Genomic DNA, 8,350 nt, shown 5'->3' with positions numbered 1-8,350 from the left:
CAACAGCCATTGTCTGGCTTGATTCTTCTGCCCGGAGCTGCGTCTATATCCTTGTGTATGAGTGGGTATGTGTGTGTGTGCCCACCTCTGTCAGGATCCTCCCTCTATTCATCTCTCAGCTCTCTGTGCCCAGGCCTCTTTGTGTGACCTCGCAGAGTCCTGGTCCTCCAGGTGAAATGGGAGATTCCCCTGACAAGCCTCAGCCTACATCCTAACAGATCTTGGTCCCACAGCAGGAGGTATGTCCAAAGATCAGATCTCATGGAGGAAAGTTGATTGGCACCATCTGGATCACATGAGGGGCCCTTGGGCCAAACACCAAAGACAAAGTGATAGCGTGCCATCATTGGCTAGGTATGGGTCACATGCCCATCTTTCCAGCCAGAGAGAAGGTGGGGCACAGTCTGGCTTGACTAATGGGATAGGGAGTGGGTTAGGGACAGACCCCAGGGGCAAGGGGTGCAAGCTAGGTGGCAACAGCACATTGGGTGCGTGTGTGAGCACTGTGCAGGGCACAGAGTGGGTGGTCAGAGCATCTCAGCCTTTTCCATGAGTCAATATGTGTTGGGGTGTTAACCCCCAGGGGCTGCTGTGCATGCGGCAGGTGTGCATGGGCGGGGAGCACAGGGGCTGCTGGGGGCAGAGCTTTGTGTAGGCGTGGTGCCTGGGCCAGGGTCCCTGCTCTGGATCCTCGAGCCCTCTGAGCTTACCCACTATGCAGCCTGTCACTGCTCACTGTGATGCTCACAGGCACCCACGTGTGTGGGTATCCCAAGGAGGATACCAGGCAGGGACTTGTCCCTCCAGGCCGGGACTGGTGCCTGGTGCGTCTGTGATTCTCAGAGTCTGGCAGCACCACAGGCCCTTCATATGAGTATTTGGAATAAATGAATGAAAGGAGGGAATTCCATTTCACAACTCCAGGGGGCAATTTTTACACTGTGACTCTAGCCTCCTTTGGATTTGTGTAACATAGTGACCCTGCATAAATGGAGGGAAGGAGGGATGAAAGGAACCTGTATGGAGGCTTGGGGCTGGAGTTTGTGGGTTATTGGAACAGCAGGGGCTGTAGGGCTACAGGCTCTGGGGTTGTGAACCCCAGCAGGCAGGAAAGGGTGTTGATGACTCTCCCTGCCTCACTCCCTCCAGATATCCAAGTTGCTAAGACCCACGGCCTTACATTGAACTTGTCTCTCAGAGGTGGTTGCCAGGCAACAGCCCATGGCCACCAGGCTCTGGACCAGGACTTCATGCGTCAGCATCTGCAGAGAGGAGCTGGGAGTCCCCAGGGCCTGGGGTAGGGGAAGCCAAGGCCAGGGTAGGATGGGGGGGCTTCAGGCCCTCTTCACCTACAAGGGGTGGGGTTGACGGAGGACCTGTCCCATGGGGAGTTGACAGCCTGGGCTCCGTAGGACTCCAGACCTAGAAGGACAGAATCTAAAGTTGGCAAGAACCCCAGGCTATTATGTGAGGGGCACTCCCTGGGGTTGCCTAAGCCCACCGCCCCGCAGAGGCCTCACTGTGCTTCCCTGTCCCTGACAGGCCTGGGTGAGACTTTAAGCGAGTCCACGGCAAGGCTGTGGGGGAAATGCCTCCCCTAAAAGCCAGGGGACCCAAAGTCAGGAGGCCTGGGCCTGCACCCACTCTGCCATGAACCTACTGTGCGGCCTTGAGCCAATAATGTCACTTATCTGGGCACAGCTCATTAAGCTAACAAAGGTTTTCCAGAGCCCCGACTGTATGCAAGACCCTGACGCTGGGCAGGGAACAGTGGGGGAAAACAGACCCAGTTCCTGGGCCCTTGTTGCTCACAGGCAAGCACACAAGTAAATGCGCCACTGCCTGAGGGGGTGGGAGATGCAGCTTGCTCTGGGGGAGCACAGCAGGGTGGGGGCTGCGCTGGGAGCAGAGGGGTAAGCATGTGCCAGACAGACGGAGCTGTGTGTGCTAAGGCTTTGAGGCTAGAGGAATGCAGTGAATGAAAGGGAGAAGGGAAAGGGTGGGGCCCAATTCAGGGGCAGAAGTTGTGTCAGACAGGATCTCCTAGGAGGTTAATTCCAGTTGTCGGCTGAATTGTGTTCCCCTCGCCCCACCCCCAAATTTCATACGTCAAAGTCCTAACCCCCACTACTTCCGGATGTGACCTATCTGGAAATGGGGTCACTGCAGATGTAAGTAGTTAAGATGAGGTCATACTAGAGAACGGGTGGGCCCCTAGTCCAATGATTGACATTCTTTTTTTAAAAATTTTTTATTAAGGTATAATTGATATACACTTTTATGAAGGTTTCCCATGAAAAAACAATGTGGTTACTACATTTACCCATATTATCAAGTCCCCACCCATACCCCAATGCAGTCACTATCCATCAGTGCAGCAAGTTGCCAGAGATCCACTATGATCGACATTCTTTAGAAAAGGGGAGATTTGAACTCACACATGCACAGGGAAAAAGTTGGGGCAATGCTTCTACGAGCCCAGGGGGAAGACAGGAAGATAGCTAGCACACCAGACGCAGGGAGATGGGTGTGGGACAGCCCTCCCTCACACCCTCAGAAGGAAGCAACCCTGCTCCACACTTTGATCTCAGACTTCTAGCCTCTGGAACTGTGAGACAATAAATTTCTGTTGTTTAAACCACCCAGTTTGTAGTGCTGTGTGTGTTACGGCATCCCGAGCGAACTAAGTCAGCCCCCACCTGCAAAAAGGAGAAGGTGCCTCCTCTCCGGTCTCCAGGGAACCTTTGGACTAACCCATTCATTCTTTCATTCAGTGTGTGCTGGGCTGTCGCCAAGTGCAGAAAGCTCAAGGCAGTGATGAAGTACAAGGCCCACCTTTCAGGGGTAAAGGGAGTCCCAGCAAAGAAAAGACATAAAGAGGCAGTTCTAAAGCACAGACTGCCTGTGTTTGAATCCCGGTGCATCCATTCACTAGCTGTTTGAACTTGAGCCAGTTAATTAACCTTTCTGTGTCTCCGTTTCCTTTCTGAGATGAAGACGAGAGCAGATGTTGCTATTGTCAGGAGGGTTAGGTGAGTTAATAAACAGTTTAGAACAGTGCCCAGTGCATCGTTCGTGCTATGTGTTAAATAAATGTGAGAAGTGCTTCCACAGAAGCAAGAACATGCCCGCAGATGGGTGTGGAAGTCTCCAAAGGTGGGTTCTAACAGCTGAGTGTACAGCTGTTTGTGCACAGGGAGTTCACGCACAAGGAAGGAGGCATGGAAGACATTTCCAGCTCTGATACCCAATCTTACAGCTGAAGACAGTAAGGCCGGGGATGGTTATGTGATTTGCACAGGATCTCAGCACTAGAGGCAGGACTAATCCTGTTTTCTCAGCCCCCAGTCCAGTGTCTATAGTTTTAAAAAAAACTATGAAATGAGGGCCGCGGTGGCAGGAGTGATGCTGGGTGGGAGAGATCTCTGACCACTGGGCAGGGGAAGTTGATGCCCTTGGGGAAGACCTGAAAGGCATGAAAGATCCTCCATCCCCTCCCAGAGGCCCAGCTACCCTCCAGCATGCCCTGCAGCCTTTGGTCGAAGCCTGCCTGGCAGGCCAGGGTGGTGTACACACAGGTGAGTGAAGGGCCAACTAATGCACACTTGTGGGTAGGAGGGGCAAGGTAAGTCTTTACTTTTTCACTGGTTCAAAGAAAATGCCCTGGCCACAGCTAGCATCCTCCAGGGTCCCAGACACCTCGGGTGCTGGCTTACACATTGCGGGAACACAGCCTGTGGGCAGCCAAGAGTCCATGTCCTCCACGGTGATTTGGTTACAGGCAGGGAAAATGAGGCCCGGGTGGCATGTGGCCTCTGGGGCCTGTTATCTGCTTTCATTACCAGAAAATACGTCAATATTTACCCATGGGAACTGCTGGCCCTGCTGCCCTTGATCAGCATGCCCCCAGAGCCTGCTTGGTTTCTCCATCCCTAAGAGGAGGGGCTGTCTCTGAGCTCCAGCCTTCTGTCTGCTCATCCGACAGGGCCAGTCTCTCCTCCTTTCTGGCCATAATAAATGGCATCAGTTATGGGGAGAACAAAGCAAACACAGGATGCCTGTTTACATGCGCGGCAGTCAGCTGAGCTCTTGGCCACGCAATCAGGTTCCAATCCCAGCGTCACCTTGTTAATTCTTGAGTGTTTTCGGCCAGCCTAGGGACCGCTTGGAGTCTCAGTTTCCTCATCCGCAAAATGGGCTCCACACCCTGCTCTCACAGGACTGCTGCAGGACCTCGAAGCGGCTGTTGACTGGCTCCGACGACGCCAGCGCGGCTCTGGGTCCAGCAGGGGGCGCCGCGGGACCTCCCCTAGCTGCAAGCTCCTCTCGGCCGCACTTGCCTCCCTTCGGTCCACTCGGTCAGACTCGGCTATGTTCGGCTACACAAACCAGGCTCGGCCGGAGTCGGCTCTTCTCGACTGTCCTCGGCAACGCTCGGCCAGACTCGGCTCCGCTCGGCCAAATCGGCCTTGTTTAGCTGTGCTCTGCCTCTGGTCCGGACGCGCAAAGGCCCCGCCCCGGCGCCGCGGCGGCTCCCGTGTCCCTAGCTGGGACCGTGCACCCGAGGCCTGCTCAGAGTCTCCCCCTGGTGCCTCACGTGGGCTGGTTTCCTTGCGGCGGGGGTCCGGTGGGTCTGAGCCCTGGGTGACGCTGAGGGTGCTGCGAGCCTTTTCCCAGTGCTTGAGGCCAAACCGGTGGCCGTGGGGTCCGGGAGGCAACCCCCTTACTTCTGCCGAGTGAAGCGAAGGGTAGGCGCTGGCCCTTCGCGCGCTCTGACGGCCCATCCCCCTGGCTGTGCCCCTAGTCGGCGGTGGGGAGGGGACCGGTTGCTGTACCCATTTGCTTTAGCCTCAGTTTCCTCGTCGAACCATAAACAGGGTCCTCGCCGTGGGGCAGAGGGTCTGGGACGGTGCTGGCTCGCTCTTTGGGCCTCTCGGGGATTCAGTTTTCCCTTCTGTAAAATGGGATTAAATCTGACCAACTCGGATTAACACCCTTGAGATCAGACGTGGGTTTCTGAAACCCTAGGAGGGAGAAACTGAGTCCAGGGATGGAATTTCACCCCGGGCCACCCAGCTAGTCAGTGGAGGGACTTGGTAGAACCAGGGCTGTGGCGCTCGGAGCGAAGGGAGCCGAACGAACTGCTTGAGATGAGGGAGGGTCTCGCGGATCGCGGATCGTGTGCCCACTTTGCGGGAAGTGGGGTGTGGAGGAAGAAGAGCGTGTAGGGGCGCTTCGGTCTTCCTCTTTTCACTTCCCTACCCACTTAGCTCCTGAAAAAGAAATAGGAAAGGCGGGCAGCCCCGTAAACGCCGGTGGGACGGGTGGGTGCTGGCTGGCTGGGACGGGGAGCGTCACAGGCGACCAGGTGCAATGGCTCTCCCCAGCAGGTGGCGCTCACGGTTTCCTTTTTTTACTTTGTTGGTGACTCCTTCAGCAATTAGATCTGTGACTTTGCATTGACAACTTGCATAGCTGATTCCCGGGATCATCATGTTTTCTGTTCTCATTTTTTGACAGGCACACGTTGTGTTTTTTAAACACATGAAGGGTTCCTGGTGCTTTGTTAAGTCCTGACTAAATGTCAGTATTTTAATACCTGGGCTGTAACCTAGATGTGGCCAAGGAGCTTGGTTCTGAGAGTCAGTGAGTCTGTGCCTGGTTTTCCTCATCTGGAAATTGGGATAATACTTGTGCCTACCTCAGAGGGCTGTGGAGAGGACTGGAGGAGTTAATACATGTAAAGACCTCAGAACGGGACCCTACCAGGGTGTAAAAGCTTGTCTTCTGAGAACAGGGTGGAAAGGGCAGGGGGTGGGCTGGGGACACACATGGCTCATGCCCTGGGTTTCTGGCCTGGGTAACAGGGATCAGGCCTTCTAATAATAGTCAGTAAGGGCTACACCCTTACTGATGGGGGTTATTGCAGAGTGATGGGGGGCATTTGGGGTTAACTTCTTTTCCTAGATATGCTGTCATCCTGGGTCTCAGGGTGTCCAGACTCTGGGAATATGCCCACATGTGCATGTCCTCATCATATTCAGGGTTTACCAGGGAGAAGCACTGAAGGGTGACCAGTATAGAGGTCCCCATGGGGTGTCCCACCGGGCTGCTCAGGTGGTCTTGGCCTCGTGTCCCAGGGAGGGCTCAGAAGTAGGGAGACATGCCCAAAGTCCCACAGCTAGAACTGCTGGAGCTGAGACACAGCCCAGTTTTGTCTGCCCCAGGGCTGGAGCTCTGTCTCAAGCTGCCTGGCCGGCTGTGACGATTCTCTGAATGGCCAGGGGACCATGAGATGATGTACAAATAGAGGAGTTTTAGGCATGGGGAGAGAGAGAGAAAGAGGAAAAGTATTAAGGTAGAATGTTCTTAAGCCTTGCTCTCTTGTCTGCCCTGTACCAGGCCACCTGCCCCGGACCAGGGAGGACAAGAGGCCCATCAGAACGGCTGAGAGCTAACGGAGTCTCATGGCTTTCCAGGCCTCATCGGCCTCACCCGTTAAGTGGGATGAGCAGCCTTTCTGGCAGAGGGGCTGTAGAGCACAGCATGGGCACACCAAAGGCCCTGGACAGTCCTGTGTCCCCAGCCTGCTCTCCCCATACCCCCTCTGTCTTCCTTCCCTGCCCCCTTTCCTCTGAGGCTGGCTTTCTAAGCCAGGGGGCTCAGAGACAGCCAGGAGCAGTCTCCCCCTGGGGTGCCGCTGACTCAGCCCTTTTCTCTGCCGGCCCCAGCATGAGGAGAGGGGAGGGTGGCTCCCCTTGGCTCCCGCCCTGCGGTCCTGGCTCTGTGCCCTGGGAATGCTGCCTGGGGCAGAGCCACATAGAGGGCATGGCCAGCATGGACCTGACAGTTTTCCCAGCAGCCATAGTCCTTCAATCTGCCCCCTTGGTCCCCTAAATAGGCCTGTGGTGGGGGTCTCAAAATGCACTTGGGAAGGGAAAGCAGCACAAAGCTATAAATTGGGAGAGTCTGGCTCTCATCCAGTCTGCTGTGTGACCTTGAGCCAAAGACTTGCCCTCCCTGGGTCACAGTGTCCCTGCGGGTCAGATTAAAGAGTTGGATTAGATCATCTCTAAAGGTCCTAACAGGCCTGAGAGTCTGCTGTTTGATTAGTTTCCCAAAACAGGAAAGCTGAGGCCCAGAGAGGAGACCTGGTCAAAGACACACAACCCGGGTGTGTGTGTGTGTGTGTGTGTGTGTGTGTGTGTGTGTGTGTGTGTGTGGTCAAAGACACACAACCCGGGTGTGTGTGTGTGTGTGTGTGTGTGTGTGTGTGTGTGTGTGGTCAAAGACACACAACCCGGGTGTGTGTGTGTGTGTGTGTGTGTGTGTGTGTGTGTGTGTGTGTTGCCCTCCACACTTTGCCCAGCTGTGAGTAGGGGCTGGGTCTTAGTGCCCAAAGCTCCAGGCTTAAACACACCCCCTTCAGGTCTCTACACTCCTGTGCCTCCTGAGGGTGAGAATGTCACTGCCACCCCCTTCCCAGGGGACAGACCCTGAACTGCAGCCTTTGTCCCACAACCATGCCAGATTGTGCCATTATGGGAACTCCAGTGGGACAGAGAGACTTCCATTCCTTAGGGTTGTAGTTTCCCTCCACTAACTGTGTGACCTTGGGCAAGTCACTGCCCCTCCGGACTAACTCCCCATCCTGAGGCTGGGGTAGGCTTGGTTGAAATAATAGGTGGAAACACCCTTCAAGTATCAAAAACCCATGCAAAGATGAGGCCAGCCTGGCAGTAAGACTCAACAAATGTAGAGCGAGAGGGGCTGGTGGGCCAGGGACACTTGAGGCTGACCCCAGGCCCAGGGCTGTAGCCTTTGCCAATCCCCCTGCGGCCTAACCAGAGGAAGCTGGGGCAGGACCTTGCCCAGGCGCAGGAGCAGGCTGCGCAGGCTGCCCTCCTGGGAACTTCTTAGGGGTCATTTCCACAGGGGGCTTGGCTCTAGAAGACCAAGAGGATGAATCAGCCATGGCAGAATCCCAGGCAGAGGAGGGGGGCTTTGGTGTCTATTGGGGGTGGGGATGCTGACCTGTTTGCCACCCTTACCTGATACCTGAGAGGTAATTTCCGGCTCCCTCACTCAACATTTACCAAGCCCCCCTGTGCCTGGCCTTGCTGGGGACCAGGGTCGAGGGGTGGAGGGATTGACCTGAGTCACCTGTGACTCGTGACGTGGGGCAAATGAACTCTTCAGCTTTGGCTGGAGGGTCCTGGCCGGACTGCAGGGCTGGTCCCACTTCCTGAGCACCTTAGGACCCTCCTGCCCCTGTCCCTGCCTCAGCCTTCCGGGCCCTCCATTTCTCAGCCCCACACATCGCGGGGTCTCAGACCCTTCCTACTCTAAC

Source organism: Manis javanica, chromosome 10 (genome assembly GCF_040802235.1).
Source record: "Manis javanica isolate MJ-LG chromosome 10, MJ_LKY, whole genome shotgun sequence".
NCBI classification, from domain to species: domain Eukaryota; kingdom Metazoa; phylum Chordata; class Mammalia; order Pholidota; family Manidae; genus Manis; species Manis javanica.
This window is presented reverse-complemented; position numbering follows the sequence as displayed.